The sequence below is a fragment of the Helianthus annuus genome, chromosome 10, assembly GCF_002127325.2.
Source record: "Helianthus annuus cultivar XRQ/B chromosome 10, HanXRQr2.0-SUNRISE, whole genome shotgun sequence".
Lineage (NCBI taxonomy): Eukaryota > Viridiplantae > Streptophyta > Magnoliopsida > Asterales > Asteraceae > Helianthus > Helianthus annuus.
This window is the reverse complement of record NC_035442.2, coordinates 71,610,966-71,633,713: the sequence shown is the minus strand read 5'-3', so window position 1 is coordinate 71,633,713 and position 22,748 is coordinate 71,610,966.

The following is a 22,748-nucleotide window of genomic DNA, read 5'->3' as shown; positions in this document are numbered from 1 at the left end:
AAATCATTTGAAAAACGATAAAACCAGAAGATATGTATAGATAAATGTAAGGTTAAACGAATAACCAAGTAAAATGAGTTGAATAAGATAAGTTGTTGGTAAAAATAATGTCTTGTGAAGAATATGTTATTTGTGTAAAACGTAATATGTCTAAACTGAAATGATTTAGATAACGCTACGATATGTAATATTATACAAACACTTATATATAGGAAGTACCAGCGGCGTATCCACCATGTTTGTATCGTATTACACCCGTTTCGTTACTCAAATCATTTACCCAAACCAACCACCATGTAAATTGTTCATGTATAAGTCAATTGTCAAGTGTTATTGTGTAAACCATATCGAGATGTCTATGTTCAATGTAAACCACCAAATGTGTATATAAATGTCAAAATGTTTATGTTTAATGTAGATCATGTAATGTGTACCCAAAATATATCATGTATGGTAAGTGAAATATATCAACTAAACCATATGTAAAATGCACAAAAACAAGGTATTGAAGTAAAACATGGTTTAAATCAAAGTTATGTTTTGCGGAACAAATGCATGCTATACTGATACAAACATTTATGCGGTATTGTGAAAATGCATACATCCAAGCCTTGAGACTGTGGCGATAAACCCTTAAACAAATTAAAGGTTTATCTAAGTTATGTGTATCGAATTCGGTCATTCCTTTCATCCAAACCAACCTAGGATGTCCGGAACGGGAGTTGTTAATTCCTATGGTACCACTACCTACTAACGGGCGGCATGATCGGTGTTAATGAATGTACATTGTATAATTTAAACAAACCAAATGTCATACCAAAATGTAGGCATGTGATGAATAATTGTACTAAGTACGCACACAATGGGCATACATAGCATAAAATGTAGTGTAAAATGATGTACTAAGTAAGCACACAATGGGCATACATAGCATAAAAGTCATGTAAATCAACGTGCTAGCATGCTCAGTCAACATACATAGCAGAAAAGGTAATGTAAAACAATGTGCTTAATATGCTAAGTAAACATATGTAGCAGAATAATGTATTGTAAATCATGTACTAATCAGTGTACTAAAGAACATAGCAAGTATATGATGTGAAAACAGGAAAGCATGAAAGTAATAAGTAGGCACATGTGTTTCACCCCAAAACAGTTTGGAAAAACAGTAAAAGAGGGGTTCAATGTACTCACCTGAGATTGCTTTGAAGTTCTTGTATAATAACCAAATAATGCTAGAGATCACGGAATATCAAACGGCACCTAATAGGTAGCTATGTTAATATACCGGACCTAAATCGGAGGATCAGATAGTATGCGGGTTCGTAAACCAAACGAGTATGGAGACTCGTGTAATATGGTTTAACAAAGCCTACATACTAAAATGAAACCTAACCTAAGTGCTTTCGACCCGTTACGACCCGTTTAGGTAGCTTATGCTACCTTAATGCGTCATTCGCGTAGAACGCGTTTGGAACGCCTAACATCGTGACCACAAGGTATAACCTCGGAAGGTTACAGCTATGGTCACCTAATGTGTTTGGTCGGATCCTAATGATCTACCAAATGGGCCGGGTTCGAAAGTGTAAGCGATTGTTTAGATCGCTTACCTTACGACCCTATATAAGCACTAAACTAAAAGTGACGAGCTAAGCATGTTAGAACATGCTTAACTAAGTTTAGAAAACAGGTTTGGTATCAAAACAAACGGTTTTGATACCCACGAGTGGTTTGGTTACAAAATACGCAAGAATGCGCATTTTGGTCGAAACTACGACTCGTCACTGAGCCTAGATAACGTGGTAATTAGTAGGTATAGTCACTACGGACTATAACCATCTTGATCACGCTCACGTTATGAAGTTCCAATGAATTTCGTGTTGACCATAGGCTGGTCAATGCAGAAAGTCAAACAAAACTTTAACTTTCGGACTCGAAACGCGAATAAAAGAACGAAAGAACACTTACGAAGGGTCCCCGAAAGCTAATCTCGATCCAGGAGCTCAGGTATGAAGCAAAGGCCTCAACTTAGAGCTTTAGATCAAATTTTGTGGGTTTTTAACCAAAGGGGGGGGGGTATTTATAGGAAAAGCAAAACCGTTAGGATCGTTTCTTGAATATCGTGCCACGATCCAAGCCGTACACTTTTCGCAAAGTTGTGGTGGCTTATTTTGCCCCCACCATAGGAATTTGACACGTGGCGTTGCCCTTTGGGTGATCGAAAGGCCATTGCAAGTGGATCAAAACATTGAACCTGGTCTGTATGTCTGACGCGGCCCGCGTTAGAATGCACACAAAACTCAGGCGGGCCGCCTGGCCTTGTCTGATCAGCACAAACTTTCAGAATTTACAGTTTAGGTCCCTGTTGCATATTTAAGCCATTTTCAACACTTCTAAGGCCCGTAAAGCCAACTTTAAGGCCCTAAAATGATGCCTAAACATTGTGGACATGAAACATGCTCAAAAATATTCCGGATGTTGGTTCGTTTGGCCGTACGATCGCGATGTTCGCTTAATTACGACGGAATGCGCATAAGCGCGAAAGACGATCCAAATGACGCGACGAATGGATTTTTCTCATGCCAAACACTAAGGCATAATATAAGGATGCTTACATAAATTTTTGGATGTCCGGATGTATTCAGAACATAAGTTATGCGCGAAAGTGCAAACTTGTGCACTTTTTGACACTTTTAGTCCCTGAATGACCTTAAAGTTTATTTTAGCACACCGAACCTCTCAAAGCCTATTTCTAAGCTATGTAAAGGATATTTAAGGTGTGTTTAACTTATGGTCATGTTCCAGAATGTTTGTTACAGTCCAAATTGGCATACTTTCGCAGTTTGTCAAGTTTAGTCCCTGTAAGCGAATTAACTTGTTTTTGCCATACCAAAGCCTTCTAAACTTATTTCAAAGTTATGTAAAGGTTATTTAAGGTATGTTAAGTATATGTTGATGTTCCAGAGTATTTGTCGCATTAAACTGAGTACTTTTATGCACCAGTTTGTGTATAATTCTCTAGAAAGCGATGTAGAGTTTAAAATCGAACAAAAGTCAAAACATGAAAAATGTAAAACACAACCAAACAAACATTGGGATCAAATAACATTGTTTTGTTGATAATTGAACTGTTCATAATGATTTCGAGCACAAATGTACAATCTCCCCAACTTGTGGAAAATTCGTCCCGAAATTTATTTAGAGGAAACTCGTGGAAAAAGATGCGGATATTTTGCCTTCATTTGTTCTTCGCGTTCCCAAGTAAACTCGGGTCCCCGTTTAGATTCCCAGCGAACCTTGACCAAAGGAATGCGCTTGCGTTTAAGACACTTGACTTCACGTTCCATGATTTCTACCGGTTTCTCAACAAATTTCAGTGTTTTATCAACACGAATTTCGTCAAGCGGTATGTGGAGGTTCTCATCAGCTAAACACCTCTTGAGATTGGACACGTGAAAGGTTGGATGAACATTTCCAAGTTCAGGAGGTAACTCAAGTCTGTAGGCTACCTTACCGATTCTTTCGACGATCTTGAATGGTCCAACGTATCTAGGTGCAAGTTTTCCTTTCTTTCTGAATCTGATCACACCTTTCCAAGGTGAGACCTTAAGTAATACACGATCACCGACTTGAAAATCCAAGGGCTTGCGTTTTAGGCCCGCGTAACTCTTTTGACGGCTTCTAGCGGTCTGAAGGTTATCACGAACTTTCTTAACCTTATCTGTTGTCTCTAAAATGAGGGCAGGTCCAGTAAGTTGAGCCTCGCCGATCTCATTCCAGCAGACTGGTGAACGACATTTTCGACCATAGAGAGCATCGAAAGGAGCCATGTTGATGCTGGAGTGATAACTGTTGTTGTAGGAGAATTCAATCAATGGAAGATGTGAATCCCAACTACCACCAAAATCGATCACACAAGCTCTAAGCATATCCTCCAGTGCCTGGATTGTTCTTGCAGATTGACCATCTGTTTGCGGATGATAAGCTGTGCTCAGATTAAGTTGGGACCCCATAGCAGATTGCATGGTTCTCCAAAAATGAGAAGTGAAACGAGCATCTCTGTCAGAAATGATGTTCAAAGGAACACCATGTCGAGCTACAATTTCATCTACGTAGATTTGAGCAAGCTTGTCAGCCGAAAAATCCTCACGGATTGGCAAGAAATGCGCTGATTTAGTAAGACGATCAACAACTACCCAGATGGCATCGTGACCTTTCTTTGTGCACGGGAGTTTAGTAATGAGATCCATAGTAATGTTTTCCCATTTCCAAACTGGGATCTCTGGTTGCTCCAATAAACCTGAAGGACGCTGATGTTCAGCCTTCACCTTAAGACAAGTAAGGCATTTTGATACATATAAGGCAATGTCTTTCTTCATACCAGGCCACCAATAATGAATACGAAGATCCTTATACATCTTATCTGAGCCAGGATGAATAGAATAACGAGACTTATGGGCTTCATCCATAAGCAGGGTACGAAGATTATCTTGGCTTGGGACCCACAAGCGGTTCACGAAGTAATACGATCCATTGTCCTTCAGTTCAAGAGCAGGTGTTATGTGATAAGGAAATTCCTTATCCATCAATCCTTGCGAAACACAAGATTGTTGGGCCTGAGATATACGTGCTTGGATATCGGATTGAGCTTGAATAACAGATTGGACACGAACACAATGAAGCTTAGTACGTTCCTTGCGACTCAAAGCATCGGCTACTACGTTCGCCTTACCAGGATGGTAGCGAATTTCGCAGTCATAGTTGTTTAGAAGTTCAACCCAACGTCGTTGCCTCATGTTGAGTTCTTTCTGATTGAAGATGTGCTGGAGACTTTTGTGGTCAGCGAAAACCACACATTTTGTACCGTACAAATAGTGTCTCCAAATCTTAAGAGCGAAGACAACTGCACCCAACTCAAGATCATGAGTGGTGTAGTTCTTCTCATGTATCTTCAACTGTCTAGATGCGTATGCTATGACTTTGTTTCTTTGCATCAGGACGCAGCCAAGACCTAATTTAGATGCATCGCAATAAACGGCGAAATCATCATTTCCCTCAGGCAAAGTTAGGATAGGCGCGTCGCAAAGTTTTTGTTTCAAAGTCAGAAACGCTTCCTCTTGCTTGGATCCCCAATCAAATGGCTTGTTCTTCTGAGTTAGAGTAGTTAGAGGAACTGCAATCTTCGAGAAATTTTCTATGAAGCGGCGGTAATAACCCGCAATACCAAGAAAAGAATGAACTTCAGTAGGAGTAGTAGGTGTATCCCAATCCTTAATCGCACTGATCTTGGAGGGATCTACATGAATACCTTGTTCGTTGACAATATGTCCTAAGAATTGAACCTCTTTAAGCTAGAATTCACACTTGGAGAATTTGGTGAAAAGTTGCTCTTTCTTTAGGAGTTCCAAAGTAAGACGAAGATGTTGCTCATGATCAGCTCGCGTCTTAGAATATATCAAGATGTCATCAATGAAAACGATGATGAACTTATCCAAATAAGGTTTGCAGACCCTATTCATCAAGCCCATGAAAACAGCAGGAGCATTAGTCAAACCGAATGGCATGACTGTAAACTCATAATGCCCATAACGAGTACGGAACGCTGTCTTGGGAATATCCTCTTCATGCACACGGAGTTGATGATATCCAGATCGCAGATCAATCTTTAAAAAATAAGAAGCGCCTTGCAATTGGTCAAAGAGATCATCAATGCGAGGTAGGGGATATCGATTCTTGATGGTAAGCTTGTTAAGCTCACGATAATCGATACACATCCTAAAAGATCCATCCTTCTTTTTGACAAAAAGAATGGGAGCACCCCAAGGTGAAAATCTAGGACGGATAAAACCTTTGTCAGAGAGTTCCTGTAGCTGCTTAGACAACTCTTGCATCTCTGACGGTGCAAGACGATATGGAGCTCTGGCAATGGGATTTGCACCAGGTACGAGATCAATACGGAACTCGACTTGGCGTGCTAGGGGTAGACCAGGTAACTCTTCAGGGAAAACCTCTGAATAATCCCGAACGACAGGAATATCTTGAATAGACTTAGCTTTGCCGTTATCTGCTACAACATGTGCCAAAAAGGCCACATAGTTCTTTCGCAGATACTTCCGAGCCTTAAAACAAGACATGACTTTGAGACCACCAGCAGGTTTCTCACCACGAACCTGTAGGATCTCACCTGACGAAAGCGGCATGCGGATGATCTTCTCGAAACAAACTATCTCTGCGCGATACTTGGCTAACAAATCCATACCCACAATAACGTCGAAGCTTCCAAGTTGCATAGGCGTGAGGTCAAAAGGAAAAAGATGGTTGTTAAGGTTCAACTGGCAGTTGCGGAGAACAGAATCAAGAACAATGGGATCACCGCTCGCCACTTCCACTGTCAATCGTTTACCTAGTTTCGTTCTAGACACTCGAAGCAATGGTTCAAAAGATAACGACACAAAACTCTTATCGGCACCCGAATCAAAAAGAACAGATGCTGGCTGATTATTAATAAAGAACGTACCGTTCACCACATTATCATCTGCTTGTGCCTCTTATGTGTTCATGTTGAAGACTCGACCTCGAGCCTGGGCCTGATTCTGGTTTGCATTCTGGTTGGCTAGCCTTGGGCACCGGTTTCTGTAGTGGGTCAGATCCCCACAATTGTAGCACGAACCAGGAGGAAAATGAGGTCGTGCAGCTTGACCTTGTTGCTGAGCATGAGGCTGAGCTTGGTTCTGGTTAGCAGGAATGCGGTAGGCGACAGCAAGATGACCATTTTTTCCACAGTTGGTGCATTGACGACACTGAACCTGTGGTGGGTGCTGGCTGTTACACCTATTGCACAAAGGTGCATTGCCAAGATAAGGCTTCTTGGCTGGAGGCTGTGCGGGTTGGTCGGGAGCTGCCTGGTTAGCTTGGGAAGTGACAACATAGTTTTGGGAAGCCTTACGCTTCCTTGCTCTTTTGGATGAACCAGAATCCTTTCCGTTTTTGTTTTGACCTTTCTTGCTATCTTCCTTGTCAGACGACTGTTTCTTGCCCTTGTCACCCTTCCTGTGTAATTTATTCTTCCGAATCTGCGACTCAATCAATGTCGCTGATAACTCGATCGCCAGACGGAGTGTGGTAGGGTTACTACCAGTAATGATGTCTTGTACCGAGTCAGGCAGGCCGTCAATGTACCTTTCGATAGCCTTGTCGAGTGGGGCAACCATAGTCGGGCAAAGCAGACTCAACTCCTCAAACCTATCAGTATATGCCCTGTGCTCGCCACTATCTTGTTTCAAGTCATCAAACTCTTTCTCCAATGCTCGTTGCTCATGACGAGGACAAAACTCCCTCATCATAAGAGCTCTGAGTTCAGCCCATGTCTGTGCTAGAGCAACTTCTGCACCACGGTCTCTCATTACCCCATTCCACCATGTATGAGCCCTCTTCTGAAACACGCTTGAAGAAAACTCGACCTTGCGATTATCCGGACACTGAACGTGGCGAAAAGTATTCTCAATGCTCTCGAACCATTGAAGAAGCCCAGTTGCTCCCTCAGAACCACTAAACTTGAGTGGTTTAGCCGAGTTAAAATTCTTGAAATTGCATGGAGCATTGTTGTTGTTGTCTTGGTTCCATTGAGCAAAGATATTTGGGAATTGAGCAGCCATCTGCTGTGCAATAATTTCTGCCAGCTTGGCAGTAGCTATCTGGTTTTCGCGTCGAGGAGGCATTCTAAAAGAGGAAAACATGAAAGGAAACGAGTGAGATGATTGGGTGAAGAGGATGAAATGAAACAAAATCAACAAAAGCAAAGATGGTGGTTACGCATCGCAAAGCAAACAAGCGACACGCAATGTCTAGTCAAAGTAAATGGGTCAAAAATAATGTATTGCGAAGACATGTTCGCCTATAAGTGAACACTCACCCCAAGAGTTCCCAGGTAAGAGTGACTGGTCCGATTATGTGGATTTGTACGAACACTCTAGCCTTAGACAGAAAACTCAGGGTACAGGCATTCACTCTTCCAGTCCGCACGTGTTCACACTATTAAAGCCCGAAAACCTTGACGAGACTTTTGAATATTCAAAGGGGTTCAAAACCTTATAACAGAGGGTTCAAAACCTAGTAATCAATCATCCTCGAACAGATGATTAATTTTCAAAGCGGATTCAGAATCGAAATTCCCGTTGTGGTTATCACTAAGGATAGGTGATGTGCATGTTTTAAAATCTAAACACAAGATAACTTGTGTTAGGGTCCTAGAAAGTTATAGTCAAGGTCAAAGCATTACTAATAACCTAATTCCCTATAACCATTGGCTCTGATACCAACTCTTCTGTCACACCCCGGCCGCGTATAACATGCAACCGCGGCGGAAACGCCGGGGAGTGTTGGGACAGAATTAATTGTTTCACAACCATGGCATACAAGTTATATTTTATTTATTAAACACGAGTGTTACATCGTTTCAAAACAGGAAATAAAGTGTTTATAACATAATTAAACTAGTCTATCTTCGTTTTATGTCTCTAAGGCACATGTCTGCCCTAGTATCCCATTCATCATCCTAAGCGACAGCTCCTGAAAACACATGTGAAAGTAGGTACGTCAGCATAAAAATGCCTGTGAGATACATAGGTTTTGTGAAAATGGGATTTATGACTTGAGTTTAAAGAGAACGTTTAATAACAGTCAGTCATGAACCTTGTAAATTGTTTTATCTTGTAAATCATTTGAAAACGATAAAACCAGATGATATGTATAGATAAATGTAAGGTTAAACGAATAACCAAGTAAAATGAGTTGAATAAGATAAGTTGTTGGTAAAAATAATGTCTTGTGAAGAATATGTTATTTGTGTAAAACGTAATATGTCTAAACTGAAATGATTTAGATAACGCTACGATATGTAATATTATACAAACACTTATATATAGGAAGTACCAGCGGCGTATCCACCATGTTTGTATCGTATTACACACGTTTCGTTACTCAAATCATTTACCCAAACCAACCACCATGGAAATTGTTCATGTATAAGTCAATTGTCAAGTGTTATTGTGTAAACCATATCGAGATGTCTATGTTCAATGTAAACCACCAAATGTGTATATAAATGTCAAAATGTTTATGTTTAATGTAGATCATGTAATGTGTACCCACAATATATCATGTATGGCAAGTGAAATATATCAACTAAACCATATGTAAAATGCACAAAAACAAGCTATTGAAGTAAAACATGGTTTAAATCAAAGTTATGATTTGCGGAAAAAAATGCATGCTATACTGATACAAACATTTATGCGGTATTGTGAAAATGCATACATCCAAGCCTTGAGACTGTGGTGATAAACCCTTGAACAAATTAAAGGTTTATCTAAGTTATGTGTATCGAATTCGGTCATTCCTTTCTTCCAAACCAACCTAGGATGTTCGGAACGAGAGTTGTCAATTCCTATGGTACCACTACCTACTAACGGGCGGCATGATCGGTGTTAATGAATGTACATTGTATAATTTAAACAAACCAAATGTCATACCAAAATGTAGGCATGTGATGAATAATTGTACTAAGTACGCACACAATGGGCATACATAGCATAAAATGTAGTGTAAAATGATGTACTAAGTACGCACACAATGGGCATACATAGCATAAAAGTCATGTAAATCAATGTGCTAGCATGCTCAGTCAACATACATAGCAGAAAAGGTAATGTAAAACAATGTGCTTAATATGCTAAGTAAACATATGTAGCAGAATAATGTATTGTAAATCATGTACTAATCAGTGTACTAAAGAACATAGCAAGTATATGATGTGAAAACAGGAAAGCATGAAAGTAATAAGTAGGCACATGTGTTCCACCCCAAAACAGTTTGGAAAAACAGTAAAAGAGGGGTTCAATGTACTCACCTGAGATTGCTTTGAAATTCTTGTATAATAACCAAATAATGTTAGAGATCACGGAATATCAAACGGCACCTAATAGGTAGCTATGTTACTATACCGGACCTAAATCGGAGGATCGGATAGTATGCGGGTTCGTAAACCAAACGAGTATGGAGACTCGTGTAATATGGTTTAACAAAGCCTACATACTAAAATGAAACCTAACCTAAGTGCTTACGACCCGTTACGACCCGTTTAGGTAGCTTATGCTACCTTAATGCGTCGTTCGTGTAGAACGCGTTTGGAACGCCTAACATCGTGACCACAAGGTATAACCTCGGAAGGTTACAGCTATGGTCACCTAATGTGTTTGGTTGGATCCTAATGATCGACCAAATGGGTCGGGTGCGAAAGTGTAAGCGATTGTTTAGATCGCTTACCTTACGACCCTATATAAGCACTAAACTAAAAGTGATGAGCTAAGCATGTTAGAACATGCTTAACTAAGTTTAGAAAACAGGTTTGGTATCGAAACAAACGGTTTTGATACCTACGAGTAGTTTGCTTACAAAATACGCAAGAATGCGCATTTTGGTCGGAACTACGACTCGTCACTGAGCCTAGATAACGTGGTAATCAGTAGGTATAGTCACTACGGACTATAACCATCGTGATCACGCTCACGTTATGAAGTTCCAATGAACTTCGTGTTAACCATAGGATGGTCAATGCAGAAAGTCAAACAAAACTTTGACTTTCGGACTCGAAAAGCGAATAAAAGAACGAAAGAACACTTACGAAGGGTCCCGAAAGCTAATCTCAATCCAGGAGCTCAGGTATGAAGCAAAGGCCTCAACTTAGAGCTTTAGATCAGATTTTGTGGGTTTTTAACCAAAAGGGGGGGGGGGGGTATTTATAGGAAAAGCAAGACCGTTAGGATCGTTTCTTGAATATCGTGCCACGATCCAAGCCGTACACTTGTCGTAAAGTTGTGGTGGCTTATTTTGCCCCCACCATAGGAATTTGACACGTGGCGTTGCCCTTTGGATGATCGAAAGGCCATTGCAAGTAGATCAAAACATTGAACCTGGTCTGTATGTCTGACGCAGCCCGCGTTAGGATGCACACAAAACTCAGGCGGGCCGCCTGGCCTTGTCTGATCAGCATAAACTTTCAGAATTTATAGTTTAGGTCCCTGTTGCATATTTAAGCCATTTTCAACACTTCTAAGGCCCGTAAAGCCAACTTTAAGGCCCTATAATGGTGCCTAAACATTGTGGACATGAAACATGCTCAAAAATATTCCGGATGTCGGTTCGTTTGGCCGTACGATCGCGATGTTCGCTTAATTACGACGGAATGCGCATAAGCGCGAAAGACGATCCAAATGACGCGACGAATGGATTTTTCTCATGCCAAACACCAAGGCATAATATAAAGATGCTTACATAAATTTTTGGATATCCGGATGTATTCAGAACGTAAGTTATGCGCAAAAGTGCAAACTTGTGCACCTTTTTGACACTTTTAGTCCCTGAATGACCCAAAAGTTTATTTTAGCACATCGAACCTCTCAAAGCCTATTTCTAAGCTATGTAAAGGATATTTAAGGTGTGTTTAACTTATGGTCATGTTCCGGAATGTTTGTGACAGTCCAAATTGGCATACTTACGTAGTTTGTCAAGTTTAGTCCCTGTAAGCGAATTAACTTGTTTTTGCCATACCGAAGCCTTCAAATCTTATTTCTAAGTTATGTAAAGGTTATTTAAGGTATGTTAAGTATATGTTGATGTTCCGGAGTATTTGTCGCATTAAACTGAGTACGTTTATGCACCAGTTTGCGTATAATTCTCCAGAAAGCGATGTAGAGTTTAAAATCGAACAAAAGTCAAAACATGAAAAATGTAAAACACAACCAAACAAACATTGGGATCAAATAACATTGTTTTATTGATAATTGAACTGTTCATAATGATTTCGAGCACAAATGTTACACAAGGGCCTGGTATGAAACTCTTTCCACCTTTCTACTTTCCATTGGTTTCACTAGAGGCAGAATTGATTGTCCAAATTTATGTGGATGACATCATTTTTGGAAGCACATGTAATAAAATATGTGAAGAGTTCAGGCAACTCATGACAGCTGAGTTTGAAATGAGTGCAATGGGTGAACTCCAGTGCTTTCTTGGTCTCCAAGTAAGGCAACTGCAAAATGGAACTTTCATCCATCAAGGCAAATATGCCAAAGAACTTCTAGAGAAATTTGATATGGATGATTGTAAGCCATGCAGTACACCCATTGCAACCAATAAATTGGTCATGTCTGATGAAAAGGATGATTTGGTTGATCAGAACTTATATAGAAGCATGATTGGGTCTTTATTGTACCAAACTGCATCTAGACCAGATATCATGTTTGCAACATGTGTCTGTGCAAGGTCCAAGTCAGCCCCTAGAAAGTCAAACCTTATTGCTGTAAAAAGGATATTCAGATACCTAAAAGGTGCTCCCACACTTGGTATCTGGTATCCAGCTGATGGTAAAATTGAGCATTCATGTTTCTCAGATAGTGACTTTTCTGGATGTGACAAGACAAGGAAGTCCACTTCAGGAGGGTGCCAATTCCTAGGCAATTGCTTAGTGTCTTGGCAAAGCAAAAAGCAAGCAGCTGTTTCCACATCCACTGCTGAGGCAGAATATATAGATGCTGCAAGCTGTACAGCCCAACTGCTCTGGCTTCAAAATAAGTTGCTAGATTTTGGTATCACTGCCTTGAAGACACCACTCATGTTGGACAGCCAGGCAGCAGAAAATATCATCAAAAATCCAGTTTCTCATTCAACCACCAAACACATCGACATCAGACATCACTTTGTGAGGGATTGCTATGAAAAAGGTTTGATTTCTCTGCATCATGTTCCAACTAAGGATCAGTTGGCAGATGTGCTAACCAAAGCATTAGACACATCCACCTTTGAAAGCTTGATCTCTAGGATTGGCATGCTAAACATGGAATAACAGGAAAATTCCTGTTTTTCTATGAATAAAAGCATTAAAATGTTTCCAGAAAATCAAAAATCCATCCTTAAAAATAGTTAAAAATGAATTTTTCATGAAAATCCTAAAAGTCTGCCATAACCACTGATGAGTTCAAAAGTCTACTCTACTTCAAAAGTCTATCCACTGCTGAAAGTCATCCCCTGTTCTCATATTCCTTTTATAAGCACTGATGTTCAAAATCAGTGTTGTATCCACTGATATGCTATCCACTGATAGTAAAAATCATCCACTGCCTCCATTACCGTTGCAACCACTGCCTTCAACAGTAGTTTTCACAAAAGTACTGTCCTTCATTTCACCAGGGGATGGCACGTGGACAGTACATAGTGGTCAAACCTTTTCTAACCGCTGCCACGTCAGCACTCACTTTTTCCTCCATAAAACCCCCACTCTAAACCCAAACAGGGTTTACTGTCGAATTGAATTCTTAAAAATTCCCTTCTCAAAGCAGTTTCTTCATCTTTCATCAAATCCCTTCACAAATTTCTTTGATCGTCTTCTTCAAAATGACTAAATCGAAGTCCTCAGCAAAATCTTCCAAAGGGGTATCTCAAAAGGCTAAACCCACAGAAATTCCACACAAACCATCTCACAATCTTCTGGGTCTTCTCACAAAACCTGGCACCATCGATACCTTCGATTCCATCCTTGATATGATCACTACGTCAAAGTATAAAACTTTGCTTACAGCAGATGCTCCCATCTACCTGCAAACCCAGAGAGAGTTTTGGAAAAATTGTACCCTTGACAAACAAGGCGAAGATGTCATAGCCGTTAACTCTACTCTACAGGGAAAAGTAGTCCAAATAACACCAGAATCCATATCAGAGGTCTTTCAGCTCGATGATCAGGAAGGTAAAAATTCTTTTCCTAAAAATGAGTTAAAAATTGACTTCATTGAAAGAGGGTATGCAGACACAATGATGAAGAGGGATACCTTACAAAAAGGTTTCTTCCCTCCTACAACAAGGTTTTTATTCCATACCCTCCTTATGTGTGTTTCAAAAAAACTACTTCTTTTAATGAAATACCATTGAAGATTCAAAACTTGGGATATGCTATCCTACAAGAAGAAAACTTTAACTATTCCAAGGAAATCTTCAATGATTTGGTTAAAAATGTTGAAACAAAATCATTCTTACTGTTTCCAAGATTTCTAAGTTATTATTTTGAAAAGAAATTCAGTAAGGATGATATTTCTATAATAAACCAAGGTGAATCTTTCCAAATGCACAGCTTAACTGCTGAAACTTTTACAAGAATGTCAACACCTTACAAAACACAAGCAGAGGTGCCTGAGCAGAATTTTGCAGCAAACACTGCTCCTCAGGTATCTGCTGCTGAGCCCACTGCTCAAGGTGATCAAGGTAGCAAAACAACTGCCTTGAAACCAACACCTATAATCACCAAAAAGCCACAGAAAAAGAAAACTCAAAAACCCCCAAAACCTACCAAAAAGGCAACTCTGGAGGATGAGATACCAAAGCAACTGCCTGTGACAAAACAAAAGTCACCAGAAACCACTGCTGCTACTTCCTTACAGTAGTTGGTAAAAATATCTCAAACCATGGCTGAAACTCCTCCTGCTTCTTCTAAAAAAGAACAGGTTGTACAAATAGGGACACCACATCATGATGCTCAGGAAGCACTTGTTTCCATCATCCACAACCCATTGCCCGGGGCAAATCTTCTTTCTACACCTGCGCTCACATCCACAATTCCACCAAATACAAAAATCCTGTTGGATGCAATTGATTTGAACCAGGCACAAACCAGTCCTTCTCAATCACCTGTTCATGAGAATATGCCTCAAACAACTGACTGGGCCTGATGTATCAATCTTTGCTAACCCACCAACACAACCTGAGGAGGTTACACCCCTTGAGTTACAAGTAACTCTTGGTGGTAATCCAAGTGAAGCAACCACTACAAGTGTTAAACCCACTGGTTTGCACTTGGACAGTGGTTACATCAATAAGACTTCCTTGGAGGCAATTCCTTCTATAACACCTCTGATATCTGCTAGTGAGTTTGTTTTAACCACTGGTTCCATCAAAAGATTATCAAGTGTTGAAGGAAGAAGACCCCGGTACCAAGAAAAAGGGGCATCAGTTGTTGATGTTTGGAGTACACTCCCTACCTCAACCTCTGATAAAACCACTGCTAGTGGGAAATTAGATGATCCCATAAAATTGGGTGATGGTTTAAAGTACCAGGAATTAACGGCAAGAGTGGAAAAACTGGATACCTCTGTTGCAGAAATCAAAGAAATGCTGCATCAGTTGTTGACAGTTCAAATGGTACAACCCACTGCTGTTCCACCTCAAGCACCTGCTCCACCACCAGCAGATGCTACAAATGAGCTATGGAATCTTTTTCAACCTTTTCTCCAACAACAACAGATGGCTGATCAGCAACATGAAAAACATGTTCAAGAGCTGAGAAACACAATGGAGTCTAGGTTCAAGAACACACAAGCAGACATCAAGGCTATAAAGGCCCATTTGTTGACAACCACTGGCACTGCTCCTCCAACAGTTCTTTTTATTGATGAACTTCCTCCAGATAATGCCAAAAAGGGGGAGAAAATTCAGGAGTGGAGAAAGAAAGGGATTGATAATGGTCTGTATATTGAGCTAGAAAAGGATGTTATGCTAAGGAAAATTCCCTTGCCAGATGGTAGCAAGAAGGTTGATGTTACCCAGAATGCACTTGATGAAGGTGTAATAAGTGTAAAAAGGGATAGAGCGGCAAAGGATATATCAAGGTGGAATGAGGAGAAAAGAGCTTACATGGAGCTGAATGCGCAGGGTTGTTCTGGGTTAAAGGATGTTCAAAATCCTAAGACAAAAAGAAATCCTACTAGAAAAGTAAGGGAACCCAAGTCCACACCATCCAGACTCACAAAGCATACTCCAAAACCACCGTCTAAAAGCCCCCAACATCAAACCTCCATCCAAACAGCTGTTGTAACTCCTGCTGTATCAACATCTGCTGGTACTTCAGTTGTTTCAACATCTGTTATCACTTCAACACACACTACTTCAACACACACCACTACCACTGCCTTACCACCACCACCATCACCACTTAAAACAACATGTCCACCATCACCTCCTGCCAAAAAGCAAAAGACAGCTGATGCTACAACATCTGCTGTAATGACAACAGTGGTTGAAACACCAGTTGTTTCAACAACTGTTAGTCAATCACAAACCACTGCCACTCAAATTGCCACCACTGTTCCACCCAAAACATCATCTGCCTCTCCTACAATAAAAAGGAGAAGGATTATCATTCCAGATGATGATTATCCATCACCACCACCAACATCCTCAAAACCTCTATCACTTGTCATAATTCGAAACCCATTCCTCTCTCTTTAGCTCAAATCCAAAAGCCATTACCTCCTGCATGTGTTTTATTTCCTTTGGAACTCATAGCAGTTAGAGAAGAAATCAAATCTTTCTATTATGAGGATGACCCTGCTAAAAGGAGTTTGCCATCAGTTGAAGGATATCCTAGGCCAAACAATATTGAAGAATATTTGAAAATCAAGGCCAAGCAAGCAGAGGATATCTCAAACAAAAATAAACAAGGGAAATCTGATAGAGAATTTCAGCAAAACTATCAGTTTCTACTCACACAGGTCAGATCTATGGAGCAATTTGCCAAAAATGTAGTCAGCAAATTTCAGAAAGGGCAGATGAGTCCTTGAGAAAAGACTACGTTGATAACATCATGACCTACAAGAAATACAAAGGGGAGAAACACATGTACAAAAATTAGACCATTCCTAAGCTTGAAAGTGAGGTAGCCAGGATTCAAGAAATGATCAAAAATAAGGTCAAGCAGACTCCTCCTGAAAAATTCAAACAATTTGAATCTGACAAAGCTTTAGAGTTGAAGAGAATGAAAGAGGAGCTGATAGCAGCTGATTATGGGTCAAAGAATCTTGTGACAAAGTGGGGAGAAGATAGGGTCAGGGCTACCTTCAAAAAGTTGGAGGAACTTAGGAAGAAAGATCCAACAGTTCCACAAAAGCCTGACTACTCCAAAGCAGAGGTCTCAAAAAGACCACCAAAGCTGCAAGTCAAAAGAACCACTGCTCCAGCTGGTGCTGCCATCTACAAAAGGAGTCAAAACCAGTTGGGTGCTGAAACAATTCAAGACTTAATTGCTGGTGATGACCTTGTAAAAGAGGGCATTAGGTTAATGATGAAAGAAGATTCTGAATTGGAACAATCTGCAAGTACTACTCAGCCAGTCATGAATAGGCCTGCATCACCAAATACCTCATCCAATAAAAATCTCCCAAGAAACCCACCAGGCTCAAAAGTACTAAAGTGGAAAACTGATAAACAGACCCACGTACTGACAGTGTTCAAGTCTAGTGGAGAAGTGAAAAAATTAACAAGGGAACAAGCTCTTGGCCAGAGTCTTGAAGATTTGCAGGATCTCCTTGATCTTCCACTTAGCAGGGATGATGATGACACAGATGCCTTAACCTTTGAATTACAACTCAAAGTGCAAATAAGGGAACTGCTGATGAGGCAATAAAGATCTACCAATAATGGAGAGTTTTGGCATTATCTGTTCCAGGGGGAGATTGTTGGGATTGAACCCTGCCAAAGGAACAAATAATTAAAGCCAAAACTGGATCAGAGCAGTGGATCCAGAATCAGCAGATGTTATGCATGCAAGTCTCTCCCCTTGAAAGTGGTTTCAACATCTGCTGACCTCCTATCCACTGATCATACAAACTGCTGACTTATAACTGCTGATCAAGTCAAAGAGTGATGAAGAACTAAAGCTCTGCTGCCCAATCTACTGCCTTGTTTCAAGCACTGCTGATCATAACAAGTACTGCTGGGTTCACAGCAGTGGAAGGATGCAGCAGTTGTTTTTACTTTATGTAATGAAATGTAATATCAGTAGTTAGCATAGCAGTGATTGCATAGGTCAGAGGTTAGAGTTTGTTAGGAGGTTAGATGTCACTTTCATGGTGACGTCAACTTAGATGCTCAGTGGTTTGTTGCGTGCCTATAAATAGAACAGTGCTCTGTACTGTTCTATTAGCTCTTCACTACCTTCTTCCTGCACGAACAAATTACTGAGCTCGGGCTGAGGGGGAGTTTGTAAGCATACATGCAAGTGTAATCAAAGTTTGAAATAAATTTAAGCATTTGATTCTCTGTTGAAAATTTATGTTTGAAAACATTTCTACTGTTTGATTGTGAAAAGTTTGCTTCCATTTAATTTCCGCTGCACTAGTCTTTCATTGTTCAACTTAATTTAAACACAAATCACAATCAATCCAAACTCAGATCCTAACAGAGGACCATAAGACTATGTCACTAGGTGATAGTTTGAGTGCCGGAAAGTGCCTAAAACTCATTTTGATTACAGAATTCTGCATTTTCAGCAAAAATTCAGCTTTTAACATACTCGTATTATGCAGAGAATTGACTAAACGGTCTGAATGCTTTCCTAAGTATTGGGAATTAATTGTGTTACAAAAGGATACATAAAAGACACTATACGGTACAATTTAACACTTTAACGGAACGGTACTTAACCGAACAACCGGACGTTACCCGGGACACCAAAATTTTGTCAGAAACATTATTTTATTATTTTTAACTAATTATGTTCTCCAAATACCCCAACACACTGTGAAAATATGTCATGCACATAATACCTTAGATAATACCCTTAACCTCCTAAATAATTACCTACATATAATCAAAACTTACAATTAACACCCCCCCCCCCCTCCTCAATATTTTCGGCTCACATAGGGGACCCACCCTGATAATCATTAAATCCCTATAAAATATTCCTTTTTTATGCTCTTGCCAAGAAATCATAATGAGTATATGTAGGTTGGGCTATAAGATCACAATCTCATCATATCACACTCTCTCACTACAAGTTCACTTCACCATCCTCACTCTCTCTCTCTCCCTCTCGGCTGCACATAACCGCCACCACCACCACCACTTCAACATTCATTCATTTATTCCATTTTCAAGTTTGAATCAAGTGCTAGAAGAAGTCTTGTGAAGCTTGAAGCTTGGAGGTTTTGAAGGAACATCACACATTGCTTTCTCACACCATCTTCATCATCATCCTTTGTTCATAAGTTCATCCCTTGCCTTTGTGCTAGTTGTAAGTCTTTGATTTCACTCTTGGTTACTTTCACGTTGTTTATTCGAAAGATTGTAAGTTGATGTTTAGCACAAGAACATAAAAAGAAAATGAACAAAGACCATGAACATAAGTTTACATGAAGATGAAATCTTGTTGGATTTGGGTTGGTTAAAACATGCATGACATTTGATCGTTGATTTCATGATAGAACCCGTTGTTAGGACATTTGTTGATACAAATTAGTAACGTTTTAATTATAAAGAAACATGCTGATTGACAATTTCAGCCAACTTCAACTGGCTGTAACCGGATCATTATAAGTCGAAAAACTGATTTTCTGAAATTATGTATTTTTGAAAAACGGATCAAATGGCACTGGAATCGAAATTTTTCGAGGTCGTTTACTATTTTTAAAGGTCTGTTTTTGGACAGCAACTCAAGCTGCGTTTTTACTGCAGAAAATGTGTGTCATGTTTTTCGTCATAACTTAAAACCTGAGTAGAACTAGCTCACGAAATTCATACTGTAGATGATCACTGATTTCGTTGTGATCCTCCAACTGGAATTTCGTCGATCGGACATGCGATGTATTTTAAACAAATTATTCCGTAGACTGCAGTCAGAAAGTGACAAATCTTATTGCAGTCCGGTAAATGATTTTCTATAAAATATTGGTAATGAATTGGACCCCGATATTTTTACAGAATAAAACTTGGATCGTATAGGACATTCTGTATAATTTTGAGAATTTTTGAGATGAGTTAACTATTTTATTAAAATGCTCGAAAACAGTCCAGTTTTGAATATTAAAGCTAAAACGACATAGGTAATATTTTGTTGTCTAAATATCGGGTTGGTTATTTGAGAATGATCTAACGTGATATATGTTAAAGAAAATGATATGCTATTTAGCATGGACACCTCCATTTACAAAGGAGACAATGGCAAAATTTTCCGAAAATCCTAACACTTAGTAAATGTTTTCTAGACAAGTGTTTATTAGTATATTGTAGACCATGTTTTTCAAACATAAAACTCGCCATAATTTTTGTAGCGAAATACAAAGTATCGGAGGTTGGTTTTATACATGAAAATGGTTAAATATATATTCTCTAAAAAGGACTTAAAAATATAATTCCGATATGAGCATACATGTGTAAAATATCCCATCCTTGGGAAGGAAATGCGTATATAAATACTTTAGAAGTATTACTACAAGAATATTGAATGAACAAATATTCCAACACGACATATAATTAAGTTGAAATATTAATTATTTTGACACATAATTATCACTCGGAATAATATAAGAAACGTAACTCGAAACCTCAAACTCTAAGCCAAGGCACGGCCCGTTCGTCTAATAGACATTAGTACGTTGTAGGTTGTCGTGTAGCTGACGGAGTTTGAGATACGGTACAAGACGCACTACAGTGAGTTCATGTCCCCCTTTTCTCTTAACTATTTTTAGTTTTATACTTCGGGGTGGAATACATGTTACAATTTATTACAGACATTTTATACATGGTATGGTTAGCTTAAGGAGAGTTTTTACTACGCGATCAAGTGAGCGGTGGGCATGACACTTAAGGCCATTAATCCTCATTGTAGGACCACGGGACATGAGTGATAGATCTATTTGGGTGTATCGAGCCCACACCCATGAGGCCGGGGCAGCCCATAGTGGTGACTATGTCTTCATACCGGAGACAAATTTGCTAGGTTTGAGTCTTCCTGCACCAGTTTCACACATACCATTGGCTTTGCAACCCATTGGTGATCAGTTTTTCCTTATTGCTACATACCAGGGACTTTTATACATACGAGACTTATTTTAAAGGCTTATACACACAAACATACACATGAACTTGCTCAACTTTTTGTTGATATTTTTAAACTACATGTATTTCAGGGAATTAATCGGATCTGGCAAGTGATGCATGTTAGTCAAGCTGCGTTCTAAATAAAGATGTCATCCAGGGTCGTAGGGTTTGGGAAGTGTAACTCCTTTCTAGACGGGTTGCATGTCTCTAATCCTCGTTTTGTTGGTAGTCTTTTGTTGAGTCTGATGAACTCGCTTTAAACAAGTCATGGTTTGTAATATGTTTTGGGATTGATGTTTTAAGACAATATGATGTGCATTTTTTTTAAACTATTTTAATGGATGACCATCACGGATTTTTATCATATAGCGTTGTTGTTGTGACACCTGGGTCACTGAGACCATCAAACAAATACTAAGCCAATGAAATATTGTATTTCCTACTTGGGATCTGTATAAAAATGTGTATCTTTTGCACATATCAACTCTTGTTTGATTTTAAGCTCTAAATCGCTTTCTAGAAGGTTATACGCGCGCTGATGCGTAAATATAACCAGTTTAATGCAACAAACACTCTAGAATAGTGAAATAGGCTTAACATACCTTAAATAACCTATACATAACTTAGAAATAAGTTTTGAAAGCTTTGGTATGGCAAAAACAAGTTAATTCGCTTACAGGGACTAAACTTGACAAACTGTGAAAGTATGCCAATTTGAACTGTAACAAACATTCCGGAATATGACCATAAGTTAAGCACACCTTAAATATCCTTTACATAGCTTAGAAATAGGCTTTGAGAGGTTCGGTGTGCTAAAATAAACTTTTGGGTCATTCAGGGACTAAAAGTGTCAAAAACTGCACAAGTTTGCACTTTTGCGCATAACTTACGTCCTGAATACATCCGGACATCCAAAAATTTATGTAAGCATTATAATATTATGTTTTAATGTCTGGCTTGTCAAAAATCCATTCGTCGCGCAATTTGGATCGTTTTTCGCGCTTATGCGCATTCCGTCGTAACTAACCGAACATCGCGATCGTATGGCCAAACGAACCAACATCCGACATATTTTTTAGCATGTTTCATGTCCTCAATGTTTAGGCATCATTTTAGGGCCTTAAAGATGGCTTAACGGGCCTTGAACGTGTCGGAAATGGCCTTATACCATAACAGGGACCTAAACTGTCATTTTTGAAACTTGGCTTCTGATCATAACCTCCAGGCGACCCGCGTAAGCCTAGGGACAACCTTTACGCGGACCGCGTCAGTCCTGCAGATGTAGAAACTCGTTTTTCTTGCTGAAAATGCCCTTTCAAGCATCCAAGGGGCAATGCCTCTTCACAATATATGGGGTTGGGGTCACATTTTGATACCACAACATTTTGACAAGTGTACGAATGAGATCAAGGCACGATATTCAAGAAACGATCCTAACGGTCTTGCTTTTTTTATAAATACCCCCCCCCCATTTTGGTTATAACCCACAAAATCTGATCTAAAGCTCTGAGTTGAGGCCTTTGCTTCATACCTGAACTCCTGGATTGAGATTAGCTTTCAGGGACCCTTCGTAAGTGTTCTTTCGTTCTTTTAATCGCTTTCTAGTCCTAAAGTCAAACTATGTTTGACTTTCTGCGTTGACCAGCCTATGGTTAACACGAAGTTCGTTTGAACTTCATAACGAGAGCGTGATCACGATGGTTATAGTCCCTAGTGACTACACCTACTTATCACCACGTTATCTAGGCTCAGTGGCGAGTCGTAGTTTCGGCCAAAATATGCATTCTTGCGTATTTTGTAACCAAACTACTCTTAGGTATCAAAACCCA